Source organism: Mirounga angustirostris, unplaced genomic scaffold (assembly GCF_029215605.1).
Source record: "Mirounga angustirostris isolate CCGP_5_RB_7025 unplaced genomic scaffold, mMirAng1.0.hap1 SCAF_10, whole genome shotgun sequence".
Taxonomy (NCBI): Eukaryota; Metazoa; Chordata; class Mammalia; order Carnivora; family Phocidae; genus Mirounga; species Mirounga angustirostris.
In genome coordinates this window covers 64,944,151-64,967,098 of record NW_026991718.1, presented here as the reverse complement: position 1 = coordinate 64,967,098, position 22,948 = coordinate 64,944,151, and the positions used below count along the sequence as shown (strand labels likewise).

The following is a 22,948-nucleotide window of genomic DNA, read 5'->3' as shown; positions in this document are numbered from 1 at the left end:
GCCAATGACGACCAAGGGGTCAAAGCCAGCCTGCTGCTTGTTTTGTAAATACGTAAAGCTTTACTGCAACACAGTCACACGCATTCATATGCATTGTCTATGGCAGCTTTCACACTACAACGGCAGAGCTGAGTAATTGTGACCGAGACTATCTGACCCACAAAGCTGAAATCCCTGAGTACCCTACACAAGGGTGTCCGCTGTGCATCCTCTTGGTATTCTCCACATTTTTGTTCTTGATATTCTCCTACTGCAAAACTTGAAATGTGTCCTACTGCCAATAGTCTCTCACTCAGTCCACGGACCAGGCTTGATCTTATTTGCCACAATCCTAATTCACATGCTCCAAGGTTATTATGTTCAATAAGGAAGTCACCAGACATGTGGCTATTTAAATGTAAAGAAATTACAAGTGGCCCTTGGACAAAAAGAATCTTGCACCCCTTGCCCTAGATTCCTCAGCACTCTCATCACCACACCAGAATGTCTCAAACACCTTTACTTGGGCTGCTTTAGAGAAAGGGGGGCCAAAACCCAATAAAAAGTCCCTGTACTAAGAACATCAGAAGACACTCATAAGCACCTGCTGTGAGCCAGGCTCTGCTTTGAAAATATCATTGTATTTAGCCCTCACATCAACTTCAGGAATCACATCACATCCTCACATCAGGAATGATCCCCATCTTATACATGAGAAAACAAAGACTCGGAGATGCTCTGCTGAACTGGCAGAGCCATATGTGAACTTAGATCTGCCCCTCTGTGCACTCTATCACTGCATCCAATTTCCATACTGTCTGCCACTTAAACATTTCTCTACAATTACCAGGAAGAAATTCTATCACTTTGGATAAAGAGATGATCAGCAGGAACTATGCTAAATGAATTCACTCCGGATGACATATGGTATCACCAGAGCCTGACATCACTGTGTTGGTTCCTTGGAGAGTCTGTTATCACTGGGTTCCTTTTTGAATTTTTATAGATGTGTGCTGAAGTAAGGGTGCCAGGCGGAGGGGGCACTATTCAGAGCAAAGTTTGCCTTATTATAAGACCGTGGAAGACCTAGCTGCCCCCTGCCAATTCCTTATTACTCTAACAATCACATTGTGAACATTCATGCTCTTCGTCCAAAGGAGAAAACCAAGATTGTGAGGTGGTTCTGGAAACCACATCAACAAAGGACAGTTACAAGACCAGGGGATGCTTAGTTCAGAGAAGAGAAACTCTGATGGAAGCATGCTGGCTGTGCATTATGTTTTCAAGAAGCTCTGCCATATCAAGAAGGGCAGCCTTCTGTGTGTCTGCCAGAGTTGAGAACGAAGACCAATAGTTGGAAGTAAAATGAAAGCAGATTTTGGTTCAAAAGTTGAAAGAATGTTCCAACAACTGCAAATATCTAACAAAGCAATGAGCTCTTGAGATGATGAGCCCACCCAGCTCTGGAGATGTTCAAGCAAGAGCTAGATGACGGGGGCGCCTGGGTGGCTCAGTCGTTAAGCGTCTGCCTTCGGCTCAGGTCATGATCCCAGCGTCCTGGGGTCGAGCCCTGCATTGGGCTCCCTGCTCCGTGGGAAGCTTGCTTCTCCTTCTCCCACTCCCCCCGCTTGTGTTCCTGCTCTCGCTGTGTCTCTCTCCGTCAAATAAATAAATAAAATCTTTAAAAAAAAAAAAAGAGCTAGATGACGTCTGTAGGGAATACTGTGGCGTGGGCTTTTGAAAAATGTGAAAAGTTAGGCTAGCTCACCTCCACGGCCCCCTCCAATTCAAAAAGCCCACAATTCTGTGAACAGAGACCAGCCCAAGGACGACACTGGGAAAATGGGTACTTTGAACCAAAGGTGCTCTAACTCCTTCCACATCCTAATTCCTATATCTCACTAAAAGCTAGTGCTTATTTTCAACCAAGCCCCAGTCATCTATGGTCACAATCCAGGACTAGCCAATATTCATGGCTTACCTATAGGAAGAAGGATTTCTCCATTTGTCAAGCAGAACTGAAGGCTCTGGCTTTGGAGGCAGCCAGGGAGTGGATGATCAAAATAGTATTAACTGATATTTACACCAAACTTTGCCATTTGCAGGGGAGCTACGATCCAATTAATCTTCCCAACAGAGGCTACAGAGGAAGGAAGACATACTAGTCATTATCATCCATTTGTACTAAGAGGTTGCCTGGTTGCCCCACAAATGCACATGGTTACAGACCTGAGTGACATCCCAAAGATGGTAGGGACCACGTTGGTAGACACCATTTTGATCAATGCCCTATGGACACTAGCTGAGAGTTGAGGACTATTAGTTAAAATTTGTGGGTTTTCATAATGAAGGTGGTCATTTTGGCACATGGAACATGGCAGAAGTGAATACATTGCTAAGGACATCATGTGCTTACAGTATATACTTTCTACAAGCCTACCAGTATTTTCCAGTGCCTAAATTATTAGAATGAGTTTCACATCCTGAGGATGCATTCATCTTGGGAGGCTAGATACTGCAAGTGCTAATTATCAAGGCTCATGTCATTTAAATATAGGTCGCCATTTTTGTTCATTGTTCACATCAGTGCTACTGGATTTTATATCCTGTTTTCCCATCAGGTCTGAACTGAATCATCCCCTTTTCTGTCACAACACTTGCCTTTGGAGGCTCCCAGAAGGAAAACAGTGTGCAAATGTTAGTTAACTTACATGCTGATTAGAGGATGCTTGCAAATGGTCACCTGGAGAAGCCCTTCAGGGCTGCTGGGGTTATTAGGGTGATCAGTAAGACCTCAGGGTAACTGGAGATCACCATCTTGGCTTCTAAAATTAAAACATTCGTCATCAGAAATGTACCTGCCTGCATTTACAGCAGGCAAAACTTTAGGTGAAGAATTGGACAGACACACAGGGAAAGGTAGGGGAGAGCATTCCAGGCAGAGGAGGCATCTGAACAAAGGCAGAAAGGCATGAAAATGAAGGGTCTCTTCTGCATAACCAGAGCACAGAGTGCACAGAGAAGCACTGGTGGGCTGAACAGGTGGCTTGGGGCGATGCTGTGAAGTCCCTCAATGGCAAGATCTAGAGAACACTTAATGCTGTAGTCCAGTGCTGGTCAAATGTGCTAGTCAAAATCACCCGCAGGGCTTGTGGTGCCCTTCCGACAGAGTTTGATGCAGTGGGCCTCGGCAGGGTCCAAGAATTTGATTTCTAGCAAGCCCCCAGGTGATGCCGAGGCTGCTGGTCCAGGGACCACTCTTTGGGAACCACTGCTATAGCCATTCAGCACTGTTTTGAGTAGGGAAGAAAGGTGATCAGAGCTGTATGTTTAGGGTCTTTAATTGACCAGTTTGAAGAGCCCATAATTCAGTGATAAGATATGGAAGAAAAGGAAAGGGAAAGACTTAGCCCAGGCAGTGGGTCTGTGTTCAGTGGTGAGATCTGATCACAACTTCTCATTTTTCACCCAGCTGGTGGCAAAGCACATGATGCATGTCCCGCACAGAAGAATAATGGAACCTCAAGAGTTTTTTGAATTACCAGATAAAGCATGCCACTTATAAAACTCTACAATGGAGTTTTAAAACAAAGAAAATACATTTACTTCATGTCAGTTTTTCTAGAGGCATTTATCATGTTGGTCATCAGTGACCCCATTAGCTGATGGGAGGAATGTTACACAGCTTTCCCTCCTCCACTCCTGATCTCCTAGGTGTGAAGAGGGAGTGAGAGATTGTGAGATTTATTCTGAAACATCTTCAATTTCACTGCCATCACAGAAACGGCAACTAAAAAACACTGGAAGGGCCCAAAGCTCTGCCTTGTCTATAGGAAATCCTGACCTGGCCCAAACAGGAAAGCCAACATGGCATTCTTCTAGGCTGATCATTAAAAGAAAAAAAAAAGACCTTGACCAAGGTGAGCACGTGATTTAGGGCAGAGCAGGAGGAGGAAAGAAGTGGAAGGGTTTTTTTTGTTTTGTTTTTTTTTTACCAGTAGCAGGGATGGGAGCAATTAGTCTTTAATCCTCTCCTATTGGCCTGGTTGATTTAAGAGAAGGCTATCACCATCCACATCAAAGCATTATTAATGATTAGAGCTTAATGCATGGCTTTATGTTATATTTTATAAGGGACTTCTAGAGTCAAGTGCTTTAGTCCAGTCCAGCTGGAGAATTATTGTATTTTGAGGTCACACTGCAGAAGAGCTGACACCCTGACCTAGCATTTGAAGGACATGGATTCTTTTCCTGGTTCTGCAACTCTGAATTTGATCAAGATCTTATCTTCTCTGGACCTCAGATTTCTCACGTGGGAGAGCAGCAGGGTTGTGCCTAGTTATCCATGTAACCCTGCCATCACTGCTCTTCAGGGATTCTGCACCTCATATGCTGATGCCAACTTTACGGAATCAGGGTGTCCTGAGCAGTGGTCATGGTACCAACCCCCTTGGACAGCTATTTTACTTGAACCCAGCTAAGTTTAATTCCCTAATTCCATTAGCATTTACCTCTCTGCTGGCTAGAAAAGACCAGGGTGGAAAAATTCAGTATAAACAAGTAAGAAAATGATCTAGGAAACGAATGATCTTATCTGGTCAGGATGAATGAAGAAGGTTCAGTGCTCATCTCCTCATCGGCATTATTGAGAGCATTTATGCCACAGAAAGAAACAAACATCATCGATCACTTTACTTGACTTCCAAGGAGGTCTCAACACTACTTTTCCCTTTCAGATTCACTAAGGTTGGCCAATCCCATACTCAGCTCACGCTCAACACTTTCTCTCCTTACCCATCACCCCAACTCTGTTCACTCCTCTGTATCACGTGTGTATGCATTCATGTCTTCACCCACCCCATCACAATGTGATCCTCTCTGAGAGCAAGGGCCACAGTTGGTTCTTCTTTACCTGATCTTTGTGTTCTGTACCCATCAAGTTTGGGGAAACAATTAAGGCACAACTATAATTAGTCTTTGAGTCCTGATTCGCCACCATAGTCGTTCCTGGAAGTCCAAACTCCCCATGGAGTCCCCACCGTTCCCAAACATGTCCCTTGACTCCACTGCCTGAGGGGTTGATAGTCCTCCTTTGTAACTCCTGGCTGCTACCACTGGTGGAAGCCAAGGCCACAGAGCTCACTGCTACTAGCAGCTGGAGACCAGGGCCCTGCCCCGTCAGACCCAGTTCTCTCCATCTGTCCTCTCTCTCAGTTTTTGCTCCTGTCTCTAATCACAGAAGGAGAAACTTCTTCATTCACCAGTGTTAACAGCTCCCACCTCCCAAGGAAATCTGATATTCTCCATGCACAACTCTGTCTGAAGGTGAGCAAAGCATTCCCAGAGCTAGACAAGAGGACATTGAATGATACCTCCCAATGTCTTACTCCCAACAACCATGAGTCGATGTCCAAGGTCAGGATGGATAGGAATGTAAATTTTCTCCTATGCCATAAGGTCCTTCTCCACCTGAGGTATTAGGGTCATCTACTATCTCCCCTCTTTATATATAAAATATATATATATATAAATTATATAATTTTTTAACAGTAGTAGGGCTCAACTTAAGTCTCAAAACCTTTTATCTTATTTATTAGAAAGTCTTAAGAGATTCTCAGGAAAAGATTTTTAAAAAAGAACATTCTGTTGGCATTTAAGATTCTATTTTTAAATAATCTCTACACCCAATGTGCACTCGAACTCACAACCCCAAGATCAAGAGTCACGTGTTCTACTGAATGAGCCAGCCAGGTGCCCCCTCCCTTTTTTTAACATTGTCCAACAGAACGTTCTAACCTGGGAAGGTGAATCTTCACTATGTTACTTCTCTAGAGAGCCTATCACAGGTGATTATAGAAGGTAAATGTTTGACAAGCAGATAAATGTACTAAAAAATTCACTCTCACCTTGGAAAATGCAAAGTCTGGCTCAGAAGTGATGGGTCATGGAGGTAGTTTGTAGGGAAAAGCGCATAGGAGGAGAGGTGAAAAGACTCCCACCTAGGCAGTCCATGCTCACGTGGGCAGCAGGCGTGTAGGGAAAGGGAGGTTGGAGGCCTGAGAAGCTAGACAGGGGGAAAGGGCTTGTGAGGAAAGCTGGAATATTGGAGCTGGAAGAGGCAAATGATGACATGGCAAAATGAGACCGGAAAAGAAGCAACCAAGGCAGGAAGATGCCCGGTATCTACTTGGTCCAGCCTGCAGCTGTCTCTCCAGAAAGGACCAGGATGGAGAAGTGTCAGTACACCCAAGAAAGCAGTATGGAACACTGTACAATTAATGGTCCTACAAAGACAGGCAGAGAGGTAAGACACCGGGTCACCCAAGACTCTACTGTGGGATCCTAGTCTTACCTCTGTCTCCATCCGTCTCTCTGTCCTCTGAATTCCAGAAGCCTTATGAGCCCTTACCACGCTCCACCCACAGGGATGCCACTGCCCCCCTACCTAGAACATAAACTGTTCTTGGCTCGCACGAAGTGGCAAGGAGAGTGCTGAGCACAGGGTAGCCACCTAGTGACAGGACTGCAACCCAGACCCAAAACCAGGCAAATGGCACAGACTTCCCACCAGCCCTGCAGGGGAGAACACAAACTCTGCCATCCTGAAAACCACAAACACCACACCTGAAATATCCCTCTGTCTCCTGAAAATTCTCACAGGGCTGTTCAGATGAGAGAGTCAATGAGGGGCCCTCACAAACTTAACCCAGTGGCTATGCTCTGAGTGTCCACTGCGTGTCGGACACTTTGCCGGGGCTGGGGCCACAGGGAGAAGAGACATTGTCCCCTACTTGTTGGAGCTCAGAGCTCACAGTCTCATGGGGCGGATGGGCATTAACGAAGAAATCACACGTGTGATGAGGGATACCAAAGCATCCTCCCAAGTGCTCAGGAGTTGGGCGGCCAGTCCTTTGCTTTGGCTTTGTGTTGGCATCTCCCGCCCATCCAAGGAGTGGTACCTCAGGCAAAACGGGTCAATTTCCTGCTGGAGACGGAGGAAGGAAAGCTGAGGTTGCTCCACTAACCATCAGCTACTTAGGAAACTAGAAATCAGAGCAGTAGCTTCTGTTAAAGGGAGGACAGGACATAAAGGACACTGGCCTTATCACACACATGATGAACCCATCGCCTGTAATGTCCTCATACTGGCCGACGTGCGTTTTCCCCGACGGGTGGCTCTGCTCCAGGTCAATGCCGGTAACACCCTAGAGAGAGGCTCTGACTTCCTGCACCCCCACCGTCTACAGCGGAGCCCTGAATGCTGGAGTAAAGGAAGAGGGCCTCTGAGCCCTGGGGCTATAGTCACAAAGCCCATTTGCTGAACATCTCCAGGAAAAAGAAGCATTTCCAAGTCCATAGCCTACTCTGAGAGAAATAAGGCTGTGGATTAGAAGCAGCAGAACATGGGGACACAGGGAGGAACAAAAGTGGAGCGTGCTAAAGGTCCGGGGAAATAACAGCACACAGCAATATGGCTATTTGGGGGACAAAGGGCCAACCCCCTGAATCTCAGCGGCTTTGAGGGGTATCACTGAGCTACTGCAGTATTGCATAATCCCTGATATTGATGGCCCCATGTCAATACAATAAAAGTTACATTACCTTAAATTTGTAATATTTAAGAAACCAGGACTATATTACAAAAGTTAAAAATCTTGAAATTTTTTACTTCAAGAGGTAAATTTTAGCTGCTAAAAAGAATATGCTATTTGGAATACATCATTTTCTGAGAAGGCTATAGAAAGTTGGAAAAATAGAATGTTTCCATGTGTAAGAACTGGGTCTAAACTGCTACCTTACTGTGCATCCTTACCTAAATAACCAAGCATCAAGGGGGTGATTACGACAAATGGGAAGAAAAAAAAAAATGTCTTACATATACAGTATTGGTGGGGATTACATAATATGGACATTTCACAAGTATTCCGGATGATGTATCCAAAAACTCCTCTGAAGAGCGAATGATAGGCCCTGGGAAATTCTGGTCCTGGTAATCCATCAATAAAGCAAGCAGCTACTCTCCAGTTATCAAAGGCTAGGATCCCCCTAAAGGGTTAGTGACAGCCTGGCCTCTGAAAGAATGACCCAAATCAATACTGATTACTCGACAATGACATTTAGAGGACACGGAACACTGGGATGATTGTGTTGGGGCACCGTGTGCCAAAGCCAAACGCTTGCATTTGGAATGGCAAACCCTGTTCAGGAGCAGATGTACCAGAAGGGAAGCCTGGCTGTGCTGAGAGCCTTGGAAACGGTGCTGCAAGTTGCTGTCATTAAGCAAGTACTAACACTCCCAAAGCTGGCTTCAGCGCATAGTTAAGACAGGTTTCAACTCATCAGCCACCACACCCGTTGTCTGAAAGCATCGGAAAAAAGAGAAGCATGAAGGCAATAAAATGAACTAGGGCGAAGTTAACAGCTTCCAGGTAAGCCATGCTGCCAGGAAATTGGGCCTTCTGGAGGCAGCGGGACAGGGGCCCCATCCCCCGTGCCCAGGGAAACCACCTGCCTTTACACCTGCACGTGGGGTCAGGTAGGAGATGGGGGACTTGCTGCATCCCTCAAGTTCAAGAGGGGAGAGGGACCTGGGTACGAGCTGAGTCTGCCCCAGACAGATTCTTTCCTTTTCTGAGGCCTGTCATCCTCCACACAGCTGCGAACTATGAATGTGCAGCCTTCTATACAAAAAAGGCTGTGTTTGGTCTCAGATGGCATTGCAGCCAAAGGCAAGAAACGGAAGAAGGGTACTATGTTGTGCTCCCCACAGCCAGCCTTAAGCACACATCGCTGGGTTGAGTGTTGGTACCGCCAGCATTGTGTTTAGTACCGAGCACTCTGCAGTCACCTTTTCTGCCAGGAGCTGCTTTCTCTGGGCAGAGGCCACCCATTTGCCCTCAGAAATCTGAGGAGAGGGGCCAGGAGCCTGTGGGGCATAGTGGAAAGGACATGGCTTTGGCACCAGATGGGCCTGAATTACAATCCTGGCTCTACTACTTATTAGTGGGTCCCCTCCGCCCTCTCCACTAGCCACCCTGAGCCTCAGTTTCCACAAGTATAAAGGGACACTAATAATACCTCTCTTTCACATGTGTTTTAAGAATTTAAGATCAAGTAATATCCCGCAGAGAACTAACACATAGGAGTTGCCTGGTAAATAACAGCTTTTATTATTAGTTACCAATATTATCATATGGGGTTCTTTACTACGTGGGAATGATTACAAGGAAAGTAGGAAGACACGAGATATTGGCACAAACAAGGAGATGGGCTTCATTTATTAAGAAAGATTTTTCAGACCACCATGTAGCTGTCCTGAAGGAAATGTTTACCAGGTGAAAATCCTGCCTCCCTCAAAGATATTAAGAGTATATAAATATTCCTTATTCTCTTTAAGTTTCCCACAGCCCTGTGATCTGCAGCAGGCAAGTTTCGTCCTGTTTTCGTGGGTAGGAGAAACTGAGGTACAAAAGCTCACCTAATTCTCTGAGTGAGTCAGAGGCACCTCCCATAAGTAAACCCAGGGGCATCAGTCCCTACTCTTTCTGGACCCGAGCTGTTCGAACAAATGATTCATACTGATAGATATCCCAATTAAAAAGACAAAAAACAAACAAACAAACAAAAAAAACAGTCCTACAGTAGAGATCACCACGTTTTTGGCAACCAGCAAGCTGACCTTCAAAAGCCCTGGGCTGGTCTTCCACAGCACGTGCTCTGATACCCTCCTGCATCGCACTCTCTCTCCGCTCTTGGCTGTGTCTGCTTCTCAAGAAAGGGAACACAACTAGACTGAACCCCACAGCACACTTTCTCCCTCGGGCCTTCTGAACTCAAGCAGCAGTGGCCCACGCTGCCTCATAGGGGGTGGTGTCGACTCCAGGCATCTCCCCGCTCAAATCTTGGCTCTCGTACCCCACCTGCCAGTTCTTGGGAATACGCCTTTTCACTCAGTCGGCTAATTCCAATTAAGAGCCCCGAGCCTAGGTTGGGGACCTGCAGAGCGTCTCTGCTAATGTATGGGAGCCAGCTTCTTCAGAAGTAAGCCCCCACTTTGCAGGGCTCCATATTGGGTTTTGTTCCCTGCTTCATTAGATTATTTTCCCATCTCCCTCATGCCAACTGCATATACACATCTGGACCAAGGACTTTTCTTCTGGAACTTGGAAGGCTCACAAAGGGATGAAGCTGAAGCCTGTGGCCAAGTGGATGCCAGAGGCCATGGAAGAAATCCTTCCTATAGGTGGACATCTCGTGCTTCCACTGGAAAAGACCTAGAGGCTGGAATTCCTGGTTCATTGAGCTGGATAGTGTTCTGACCCTGTGTATTTAGGAGGAGAGTACAAGTGAGGCTTTCATAAACAGGCACTTGGTGTTGCCCCTAGCAGAGTGACCTGAACATAATAGGGACAAAAATGTCTGCTGAATGAATGCATGAATGTTCTTTTTATCAGCACTCACATGTGCTGATTTCATGTCTTGCTACCTTTTAATTGTACCTTAAGTGATGATATACCAGCTTTTGTAAATGCAAATTCCAATTAAGTTCCTTTAGAGAAACCATTAGAATTTAGCCACGTTTAGGACAGGCTCAGGTGAGCAAACGCAAGGACCAAAAATCATCGATCTCATCAGTCATTTTTCTGGCTAAAATGACGCAGAGACCTGTTAAGTGTTACTCTGTTTCAGGAACTTTAGGCATTCTTCCATGCATAGTGAGAGGAAACCAAAGCAACTTCTTGTGACAAGTTCAAAAAGCCAAAGCGTAGCAACCTAGGAAGGCCTCCCTGGGCCTGTACGTCACCAAACAAGAGCAACATAGCAAACCTCACTAGCCCCAGCCCCTGCTGGAGAGAAGCGCTTTCAAACACATTTGTGCCTGACCCCAGGCTTCTCTCCTTTCCTCCTTTGCTGCCCAATTCTACTGCAGCCATGTGGAAGCTCTGCATCGCAGAACTGCTCCCTCTCCCTCCACATTCCTCATGCCAATCCTCTTTGTAAATGTTTGCTTTAGACGTAATCTGCAGCTTTACTAAGATTATGTCCTGAGCACACAGTTTCTAGTCATCCGAATCTCTCTGCGGGGAGAGCAAACGCTTTCCCACACCCTCAATTCTTGTCTCTACTTTATTCCTTAGACTCACCCAGGCCTCTCTGTTCTGCTGGGGGCACATCAGATGCAGAGCCCGACAGAATCTTGAGGACAGAGATCACTTGTGACCCTTCCTTCCTATCTTCTGTGTGTCTCACGCATGGAAGGCACTCAACAAATATGTTTAGCAAACCCAGCTACTCATTGCTCCCTGAACTCCTGAAGCACATTCCCGTCTGCGGGCCCTTTGCTGAAGCCCTGCGTCCTGCCAAGAATGCACTCCCTGCTCCTTTCCATTTATGCAAATCTTGACTCTCCCTCAGGACCAGAACCAAGCCCTCAGAGATCTTACAGAACCCTGTTCTCCTGGCAATTAACATAGTAATTTTTTAAAAAAAATTAGTTTGTTTCTAGTCTTGTCTCCTCAATTAATCCAAGGTTCTTTTTGCTCCATCTGAGCCGAAGCAACTTGCCAGACCAAAACCAGTAGTCTGGCCGAGGTGAGAAACGGGGCCTAGGACAAAGACTGCCTCAGGGGTGAGGTCAGGGATCTTTCCAAACCAGTCCCCGGGATAACAAATGAAAGACACCCATGTGCAGGCAGAATCTATGTGAATGATTTGGACTCAAAGGCAGGAGTAAAGGAACAGACAGGTGCAGAAGCTGAGGTTAGGATGTGGTCAGTCCAGAGTGACGCCCTTGGACAAGGTTCATTTGCCCTGACGCTTACAACAGCTCAAGTCCAGATCCTGCCCCTTCAGGCAGGATAGGTTGGCCCTTAAGATAGTACTCCCCAACTCTGGCACTGACACTCTTGAGTCAGAGCTGTTGAATCCCTTATTATAACACCCCCCACCTCCACCCAGAACCCAGCACAGTGAGTGGTATACAAAGAACAGGTTTTCCATTGGAAGGAAGGGAAGTAATGAGGGAAGAAGAGAGCCAAGTGGAGTGTTGGTCCACTCCTCTCTGCCAGTTCAGAAGGCCAAAGTGAGCCCAGGTAAACTGTGATCCCCACACCCACCCACTTGCACTCACCCACACAGCCAGTTGTTTTGTAATAATCGCCACATCTTTCATGATTTGAGGATTGCTTTTTTTTTTTTTTAACGTATTGTTTAGCATCTCTGTGCCCAATATGGGGCTCGAACTCACAACCCCAAGATCAAGAGGCTCATGCTCTACTGACTGAACCAGCCAGGCGCCCCAATTTGGAGATTGCTTTAATCACTCTGGTAGGTCTTGAGTTCCTCAAGCACAAGGACTTTATCTGCTCTTTTTTGTGTCTACCACCGAGGAACAGGCGCTGGTTCCAGGCTCCGAGGTGGGCATGGAGGGTCCCAACGCATAACTCACAAGAGGCTCTGGGCAAGACTCTGCCTCCAGTTAAGCAAGGGTGGTTGGGACACCTCTGTGGGTTCTACCTCTCTGTCGTTGTGCAGTTTCCTGCAGTTACCTCTTGCCCCACTCCCATCCCCAACACCCGAAGCCAACCTTGCCAAGAGAGAAGCAGAATTCCCCACTTCAATAAGCCCTCCCTCCACCTCTGCCTATTCAGAGGAAGTGGGTAGGTGTGCAGCTGTGCCCCAAGGATCCTTCCCATCACCCCAGTTCCGTGTTTATGGCCCCACCTGGGTCCTGGCCAAGGGCACCAAGAATGCACTCAGCAAGAGCACCACCTGGACTCGAAATGGGTCTGCCCTGTTTCCCTCTTTACTATTTTTCCAGGCAGAATCACACCCAGGGGAAGGGAAAGTTACTCTCCTACTGTTGTTCATACAGTGGCCTCTCCCTCTAATCACATGCAAAATTGGAAAACTAAGTGTATCAGGGAAATTCCGAGCAGTAAAAACAAAACAAGATTAAAAAACAAAACCCACACTCCTCATCAACAAAAGAATGAGAAATTCTGCTCCATTAGGTGAAATCTGATTTCAGATCAATGAGTGTAGATGGAGAAAAAAGCCCATGTGACCCAAGAGAGAATTAAAGCTGCCAAGCAAAATCCAAAGAGCAAAATGGAGGAGGCGTGTGCTTACTTTTATAATCAATGTGAAAGAGAGGCTAGGGGAGAGAGAGGGGCTGATCCAGTCAGAGCCGCAAGGAAGCAAGCTCTCTGTCCGGGCAGACAGGCAGGCCTCGGCTCACCTCTCCTGTTCCAGGCCCCTGGGTGTTATCTCTGAGCAATCAAAAGCTTGTCTCTTACCAGGTATAGCACACAGACAGTGTTGGCCCAGCACTTGACCCACACAGAGGCTCCCCCTCTGGACCTGAACTACAACCCCATGGGTAGGCAGCACAGGGACTGCTCCATCCATCATACAGATGAGAAAACCAAGTCCCAGAAAGATTTGCTCCAGGTCTTCTAATTAGAAAATGAATGTAACCAGAACTTGAATCTGGCCGTTCTAACACCAAGCTTAGAGCTCCCTGCACTGGCCCCCGGGACCTTGGGCCTCTGCAGGAAGGGAAGGAACTCAGCTGGGTAGTCAGTGAGGTCCCTTGGGCTTCTTTCATCCCTTTTAAACAGGAAGTGAGAGCACAGACTCCTGTCCAACCCCCAACTTGCCCTATTATTTCCGTTAACCCCCAGGGCTCAACAGAATTTTAATGGCTACAACCTGGCCCTTGAACCAAAGGCACTCTTTCATGCCAAAGCTTTCTCTGGTAAAACAAATCTATAAAGAGAGATTTCGACCAAGGAGGCCCTACCCAGCCCAGCCAAAGAGAGATAATGGGTGGATGACAAGGCTTCCTATTTTAGGAAATCTGTCAGTTCTCTATCAGCAGAGCCTGGGCCTTTGGCCAACGAGGCCCTGGGGAGAGGAAGAGTGCGGAGTCAGGGCAGCTGTCGTGAACTCATCTCCCCACCATGGCGGCTGGCCCGCTGGGTGCGTGGACGGGGGGGGGGGGGGGGGTCAGCCCCTCTGAGCTCCTGCTAGAACATGGCCACTGTGGCCTGGCTCCCTGTCCACCTCCACGGGGCAGAGACGCCCTTCCCACAGCCTGGCCAGCCTCCCGCGGGGGGGAAGGGGGTGTTAGGAGTCTACCCCGCCCCCTACCAAGTATCCACAGAACAGGCCCAAACCGGTCCTCTACTCCTATTTTCTCCTCAGAGAGGAAGAGGTGGCCCCCTACAATAGCCATGTGCCCCTGGGCAATTTCCTCTTCTGTAAAAAAGTGACAGCAACACCTTCTTCATGGAATTCTGTGGTGACTAAATGAGAAAATGTGTGTGAAGCACCCAATATGTGGTGGGACTCAAGTAAAAGTCATTTGCCCCTTCCTCCCAGAAGCAGTTCTGATTGTGGGCCTCGGCCCCTCAGAGGTCTTAGTTTGTATCACCAACTACAACTTTCCCTAATCCCCAAAGACATGACTCTCCACCCCAGCTGTGTATTCCCATCCCCTTCGCGCCCATTGTGGCCTGCAGTTCTGCTGTGTGTCTTACTCATCAAGCACAGATAGCATTCACTCTGTACCCAGCACTCTTCTATGGCCCTTATAGATCCCTGAGGGAGGAGGACAAAGGGGAGATTCCCACAGCATTTCAGGGCAGGAGGGACACCACCCCTGGGTGCAGGCCCTCTCCTTTGCTGTCCAATGCTCTCAACAGCATGCACAAGGTATGAATTTTGCAGGGTACTAACCCTTATTTCAATTTCCAAGTACAGTATCTTTCTTTTTATAGGAGATTTTCAGTCTTATTCTGCAGATTTCTGATGTTAATGCATTGTCTGTCTTTGAGAACTTTCCTTGAGTTGGCCCTTCCCACCCTACATTCCAAGACTCAAGCAACCTCAAGAGCTGAAGCCAAACTGCTGTGCCTAGCCAATTAGGAGTGTGGACACCCTCACTTCTCAGACCTTTTCAAACTCAACATAAGAAGGATGTCAGTGGCAGGCTGAGGGCCCCAGCAGAGCTGCGGCGGCAGCCAAAGGAGAGAGTGTCAACAGCTTCCAGAGAATGAACCGAGACATTTCAGGTTCAAATCCCTGCACAGGCCCTGGGCCAGTGCAGCATCATGCAGTGTGATGACAGGAAGCAATGTAACAGTCAATATTGAACAGGCAGCCAGCACGGCACCTATGAAAGCAGATGAGCCCTGGGTTCTCTCCTCCAAGGACCTGGTGGCCACAACCAGCTGCAGCTTGAACAAGCAAACTTTCTAAATCAAACTAGTATCCTGGGTCTGAGAAATAATAAAAGACAAACCACCAGAGCTCAGGGAGGGGTTTTAACAAAGTCCTAAAGCACCTGAGCAAAGAAAAGCTAAAAATAAGACAAATCCCCTGAAGGGCTGTCAACCGTCATCATCATAATGGCCCCTGTTACCTAATGACAGGAGCCAGGAGGTGGCGGCTGCCGAGCCTCATCATCACCCTCATCACCGAACAATGGCTCCCCTTCCCCACGGAACACCGCTCCTGCTCTGGGCCTGCCTACTGGTTGATGAGGTAAATAAGGAGGCTAGAGTTGTCTGGAGATAAGAGAGCAAGATGGAAGCGATGCAGAAGCACAAGGTCCCAGCAGACAAGGCCTCCTACCAGGTATTGGAGACTCCACTGATGGCCCCGGGAAACAGGAGGTGGTGCGCTGGCCCAAGGCAACGTGTTCGCTGCTGTCTGCTCCCCTACCGGCAACCCCCTCCCTGGGATCCTGGAGTTGGAGCACATTTTTTAAAGTACCCAGGGACACCCAAGTTCCCCAGACCCTATCACACATCTTTTCCTTTCCTATTTCAGCAAGGGTGCCCTTTGTTGCTTATTTAGTGGTACTTCGCAGATAATTTTCTTCTGGACCAGGGCTGGTTTTATCAGATAATCCAGGCATCTCCTGGATGTCCACCAACATGTCCTATTAAAAAATGAACACGGGGGGCACTTGGGAGGCACAGTCGGTTAAGCGTCCGACTCTTGGTACTGGCTCAGGTCATGCGTGATCTCAGGGTGGTGAGATGGAGCCCCGCATTGGGCTCCATGCTTGGCACGGAATCTGCTTAAGACTCTCTCTCCCTCTACCCCTCCCCCCACCCCTACCCGCGTGCTCTGTCTCTGAAATAAATAAATAAATCTTTTAAAAATATATGAATGCTCTAGGAGGGTTGATTTATTAACTAAAGAAAGGAACAACAACAACAACAACAACAAAAACTACACACCCAGAGACAACAGGTCTGGGATATAGGGGCAATATGTGGTTTATCTCGGACCAACTTAAGAGGGTTCCCCTTCAGGACAGGCAAGGAACCCTAAACTGCCCAACCATGTGGGAGCCCCTCTACTCCTATGCTTCTTGCTGTGAGGCTACTTTCCCAAGAGGACCTGCTTCCCAGCCGTCAGAGGTCCTGCTGCAAGTGAAAAGCCCAGTCTGATGAATGGGGCCTTGTGGACGGTGCCGGGTCGGCTGAGCTACATCGGGCACACCTGCCTCTCTTCCCCTTTCCTCCACCTCACAGAACGGGAAAGGGTTTCTTTTCTGTTGAGCCCACAGCTGATGAGCTGCCGGGTGCCACCTGACGTGAACTCTCTGGTAGCGGTCCTGTGTGGTTGCCATGGCGCCCCGCAGGGCCACTCAGCTCCCCGTGCAGCCCCGGCCTGCAGCTCCATAGGCAAAAAGGCAGACCGTCGATAAGACGAGATAATGAGCAGGGGCACTGAAATCTCATTTCAGCCAATATATTCCTCATCAACCCCAACAAGCATTCGACTTGCTTTTATTCTCGCTGTCAACCCTGGAGAGCAGAGGTTAAAATAAAACCTTAAAGAACAGGACTGGTGAATGAAGGATATACAGAGAACGCTGCCAATCCATAAGGCAGAAAATAAGGCCCTGGCACAGGGCAGGGGCTCAATAAAGAGCTGTTAAATTGTTAAATGAATTAGTGAATAAAAGCAACTCAACTGTGATTTAGACCTCTTGAGGAATATTTTCTGAAAAGGCACGGTCGGCATTAATAATTGGTACATTTGGTGTATCATTTTCTGCCTTCGTGCGCTATCACTTTTGATCTTTGCAACAAGAAAGGGCACTAGAGCTAGGCCGGGCCATCATTTCCATCTTGCAGCTGAGAAAACTAAGACACGGGGAGGTGGCCTGACCAAGTGACTCAGCACATTGGTGGAGGCCGCGGGAGGGGCACCCGGGGCCCTGGCCTCCGACCAACCCCTCTCCCACCTCCTGTAACAGCTCGGCCACAGGCTCTCCTCCTCCTCCCCCCTCCCCTGGGCATCAGACATCTGAAAGGGGGCAGGGGACTCAAGCGAGCACTGAATTCCTGTCCATGCCTCAGCTCACCGGGGGCGAATGGATGAAATATTTATTTGGTGATAAGACCTTGCCCTTCAGATCAAATGGCCGCTCCTGCCTGGTTACCTTACAATAAAGTAGACCCAACGTCAGCGTCTGCTGCCCGCTGGCCCAAGCCTCTGAAGGGTCATTCATTCCAGCTTGCATGTGAGCCATGGTGAACAGCTCCCCAACTCCTGCCAGCAGGGAAGCAGAAGGACCAGGAGGAAAGTCGGAGCGCCCCTCAGCCCCAACCACAACCCCTGAGACCGTCTGTCTTCTGGCCTTTCTACTTCCCTTTCCTCCCCCAGTGATGTCACCAGGGAGCCAGCCTCCTTTTTCCTCAGAACACTGCCACTGCCCACAGCAACCCACAGGGTTCTCTCCCCTCAGGACTGCCAGTGGAGCGGAAGACAACCTTCCTACTATTGGGAACCATTCAGGATAAAATGCACAAACATGGGGAAACTACAAAGGCTGAAGAAAGCAGAGACAGACTTTCTACAGTCACTGTCCCAGTGACTTCCTTTCTACTTGGTGTTTTAGAGCTCCTGCAGCCTTGAGCTCCATATGATGGAGCACACTTGCAGACTTGCCCTCTCCTCAGCTCAGCCAGAACATGCCCACAGGCATGAGTGTGTGCTGGGCCCACTAGCCTCTGGTATTCTCAAGAGCCCCTGGCTCAGACTTGCTTGAATGTGGAGGATTAAATGAGGTAACACATGAGAAGCTATATTGTTTTAAAATATATGTGCTATATAATAAGGTTAGTTGTCTGTGTTTTCTCCATTTCACTCACCCCCATGTGTTCTCAGCCCCAAGAGGCTGACCCCTGAGAAAGGCATCCTCCTGGGCACCCTTGCTGGTGACTTTTGGTTTGGCCAATGGGAGGCATCCAGCAGGAGAGGGGGTTCAGGCACCAAAATTCCCTTCTTCTCTTTGCCCTTTAGCCTCAGGGAGGTAATGGCTCCCAGCTGATGGAACTCTCTGGGCACCTCCCTATTTGTTCCCTTAACCCTGCCTGCATCTCTGTTCATCTCTTAATTACAGTCTTTCATTTGAGCCACCTGGGATAAATTGTTTTCCTGTTGGCCCCTGACTGATAAACTCAGAGACATCCACATCTGTGTCCGATCAGCTGAAAGGGCCATCCCTGTGTTCCTTCATCATTGGGAACAGAGAAACTACAGTGTCCACTGATGGTTAACTTGTCTTCAACACAGAGCTTCCAAATTCCAAGCAAAGCGACCTTGCCCTTCCTTCCTCCTCCCATCTTTCTAGCTGCACATTCTTATAAAGCAGCTCGGCGTGGGCTGCCAGCAGTCTGACATCAGGATGGAAGAATACAGAGGCCTCAGAGGTTCCGCATTTTCTGGAATCTAATGATTCTGCTGATCCTCTGGTGTTTGGCAATAGCTATTTCAATGTCAAGATGCTTAAATAGTTTCTTTGTTCTTTCTGCTGTGTAACTAGGGCACCACTAGGAGTCTGGAGGAATTGCTGCTTGAGGTAGGTGTTTTGGGGTGGAGAGGGGTGTTTTTTCCCTTGTTCTGGAGGAGTTAAGCCATACACTTGAAGAAGGTCAAATTTGTTTGGGCTTTTCTCTTGCAGTAGGTCCACAGCTGACCCCTCCTTCAAATGGTGCTCCTCCTGTCCCTCCATCTCTAACATTACTTCCTCCTCTCCCTTCAGGGTGGCTGTCTACTTTGGGAAATACAAGTTCTGCCTTCTTTTGTATTTATCTCCAACTTCCAAGGAGCTGCGAGCTTCCCTGCCAAGTGCCATTCACTACACATTTATTGAAGGCCTGCCATGTGCCTGGTGAGACTCGGGACATGGGTAACATTAGTGACCAAACGCAGGAGGTCCTGTCCTCCAGGACCTCACAGTCTAGCAAGCAGGGAAGGCAAGAAAAAACTCAGGGAATTAACAGAACCCCTGGGGGAAGAGGGAGAACTTGGGGATGGGGGCTCCTGCTGGGCTCCGCCTCCTGACCATGAGCGTTCTAGGGCAGGGATCAGGTTCCCAGCTAGCCTATTTTCCACACCTCAGAGAGCATGTGCTTCATAAATAAGTAACCACACCTGAATTACTATGCAAATAAGCTCAGTTCTGCTCTCTGAATAGCCAGGTTCACTTTTCCACCAGTCTTTTCTCTCCAGCTTCCACCCTCTGTGCTATCTGGACTCTACGGCACTCATTTATCATGGTCTGTCATTACTGAATGAGACAACAGGCCTGAAAGACAAAGGACAATTTGAATGGCCTTTATCCGGTCTCCCTCAGCCTGAGTTCCTTTCTAGGGCCAGTGTTTTACCCTGACCCAATCTCCTGCAAAAAACACCGCGAGGCAACTGCGAGGGAAAGGAGCGGCAGCGAGAGCTAAATCCTTCTAGATTAGGAAAACGGAGGGAGGCCGGAGGGAAGAGCCAGCGGGAATCCGCTCGCGCCGCAGTGAACTCGCCTGCGCATCTCACTCGGGCTCGGCGCTGGGCGCTGGTCCCGCTTCACCGTCGCTTCCCTCACAGCCCCCGGCAAAGTACGGCTGCTGGGAACTTGGGGATTTCAGGTCCGACGGATTTCCAAAATGTTCTGGGGGTTCTAAACCTTCACCCCCCAAACCCTTCGGACTAGGCCGTGAGCAATCCTGCATCTTGCATTTATCTGGGAGAGGAGGTTCCAGGGGTTCATGCGGGTGAGGCCGGAAGCGAAGACTAAATAGGAACTCTGCCCTCCGTTTTTGTTCCCATTTCCTTCTGTGAAAACCCTTCAAATCCCAAAGTCACTGAATGTCAGAGTGAGGAGAGATGGTGGGGGTCGCTCGGACCCACGGCCCCTCCTCAGTTGAGAGAGTTCCTGGAGAACACAGGCCGTGATCGAAGCCCCACGAGCCAGGGGCTGAGCTGACCCCGGGGCTCCAGGCCCGTGTTCTGGCGGCCGCGTGGCTGCCCGGGGAATTCCTGCACCACGCATGGGCAGAGGGGGAATATGGCCACCCGGGGAATAATGGAGAAACTCGGAAGAGTAGGAAATCAGCTGATATTTAGTTGGCCATCCAGGCTGGCTGTCACGAGGTTAAATTGGAAGCAGGTGAATCTGCCTGATGTGAGGGGAGGGAGGGATGTGAGGAAGAGGAGGGAGGGAGGGAGGGATGTGAGGAAGAGGAGGGAGGGAGGGAGGGATGTGAGGAAGAGGAGGGAGGGAGGGAGGGATGTGAGGAAGAGGCAGGGAGGGATGTGAGGAAGAGGCAGGGAGGGATGTGAGGAAGAGGCAGGGAGGGATGTGAGGAAGAGGCAGGGAGGGAGGAGAATGCATCTCAGAACAAACAGAATCTGTGACTGCACTTACTCCATGCTCTAGCAAGGGTTGGCTCAGAATGAGGTAAGGGAAACGCATCCCTGCAAAAGGGAAAATGCTTCCAGAATAAATAAAGCTCACGGCAAGTCTCAGATATGAGTACAAGACAGGGAAAGCTGCTTGCAGGGAATGCAATGATCCGCTCCCCCCCCCCCATTCCCTTTCCTGAATGAAGGATGTATTCCCCCCTCACACACACACATGTGGAGTGCTGCTGGAAGAAGACTCTTGGCTGTCAGCCCTCTTTGGGAGTGCTGGGGCTAAAGGAAGCTGCCCCACCCAAGGTCGTGTCTTCTTCCAGGGGCAGCCCCCATCCAGTGACCCATCCACGGAAGTACAGAGGCCTGGCCCTCTAGCCCCAACTGGGGACAGTTTCCCAGCTTCAGAGCTTTCCAGGTCAGCTGACTTCTTTGTTGGCGTTGCTTCAGGCCTTAACTCCTCCCCCTGCCCATCCTACTTTCTTCCCTCCCTTCCACAGCGCCTTACAGAGAGCATACTCCCTCCTGAACAGCCTGCACAGAGATCCCCCCATCTTAGTCAGCTTCTGGGGGAACCCAAATGGCAACACTGCTGATTAAGCAAACATATGGAGCCCCACTGAAGGCAGAGAGAAAACCTCCATCCATTGAATCTGGTCAAGTAACGCGTCCCTGTGAAAGAATGTTGCCCACATCCTGATTCAGAGAACGAAGTCGAGGCTCTGTCTAGGTTACAGGTTGCCACCTCACTGCCAACTACAACATGTGTATTGAGCTGTTCAGGGGCCAGAGCAGTGAGACGGAAATGGCCATTCCTTCCCTAGTAGGACCACACCCTCTCTGAGCCAGTCAGCCAGAAACAAGTCCAGGCAATTCTTAAAGCCCTTTAAAGAAGATTCCCAAACCACCCCTGGTGCTGGCACCCCTTGTTAAGTTGATAACCCTTCACTATCAGAAGTGTTCTCCTGAAAGAAATCTAAATTCCTCACACCCTGTATTAATTTCTTTTTGTTATCTTAGGCAGAGGTAGAAAACATTTATAAGCTGTTCTGTTTAGGGACCCTTTATGATTCCTCTCCAATCTTTTCATCAAGGTGAATGATTCCATTTCCACTAATTTTTCCACAAAAGGTACTGCTTTCAATCCTATCATCACCTCTGTGGCTTTCTGTGGAGGCCACAAACACCCTCTTTCAAATCTTGGTTTGAATGTTGGTCAATTTCAGGGCCATGCCAATTTCTCACCTACTAGAGTCCATTTGGTCATCCTGTGTGAAATACGGCATTCCAGTACACAAGTCACCATTCACAAGCCGGCAAGGGCACTCTTCCCCAGTTACCACTCTTCAAAGCAGTTATTCCCACAGCCTGGAGATCCTAACAGGGCTTCTCACCGAAGAAGTAGGAAGGCATCAAGAGGTAGGAAGAAGAAGGTTAAACCTGAGGCCACATGGTTCCCAGGAACAGAGAAGCCACTGTGCCCCAGACAAGAGGAGGGAAGAGGGACTCCACATAACTTAGCCAGAGGCAGGTAGCTCATGTTTGGGAGTAATGAGCTTCTGCCTATGTGAGGAATCTAAGCGCATTAGTTACATTTTTCTTGCCAAGAATCCTTGAGATATTTAGATTTCTGAGTTATGAATTGAAAGTGAGATCAGCCCTTTTTTGTTTGTTTCCCTGTGCTTACTTCAGGATGTTTTCCAGATCTGCATGGTAAATAACAATTTACAAAGGACTACATGCACTTATCTTGCTATATCTTTGATCCTCTTCGCAGGAAAACCACCCAGTAATTATTATGTTTTAACTGTGGATCGGTAGAATTTCTATACTCATTAGGAAAACTCACACTCCTTTAGGAGGAGTGATTTTCAACCATTGTCGAGACCTGTAGACATTTCTGCTAATCATGACTGGTTGCAGGGGAGCGGGGAACGCTACCGACATCTAGTGGATAGAGGCCAGAATGCCGCTAACTATCCTAGAGCGCACAGGACAGCCTCACACAACAAAGAATTATTTGGTCCAAAATGTTGATAGTGCTGAGATTGAGAAACCCTGACTTACAAATAACTCCAAGTCCTCCTAAATGTACTCACCTCTTCAGAAAGCTTCAGGCATTGTTCTTTCTCCTCCTCTGGCCTGGAGAAATTACAAGTTGCTTGACCAACAAGCTCAAAGGCTTTCCTTTTTTTTTTCTTTCTTTTTTCTTGTTTTTCTTCATGGAGTCAGAGCTAAGGAATAAAGACAAGTA

The 22,948-nt window shown here is 48.3% G+C and overlaps 1 long non-coding RNA gene across 1 annotated transcript; it reads right to left on the bottom strand.

Annotated features, from left to right (window-relative positions):
- Positions 1–1,966: 1,966 nt before the first annotated feature.
- On the bottom strand, positions 1,967–22,932 carry LOC135361768 (uncharacterized). The gene is made up of 3 exons (XR_010405696.1): positions 22,794–22,932; positions 2,691–2,804; positions 1,967–2,119 (listed from the first exon to the last, which is right to left on the bottom strand). It is a non-coding gene; the product is annotated as an uncharacterized LOC135361768 (long non-coding RNA).
- Between the last annotated feature and the right edge of the window lie 16 nt (positions 22,933–22,948).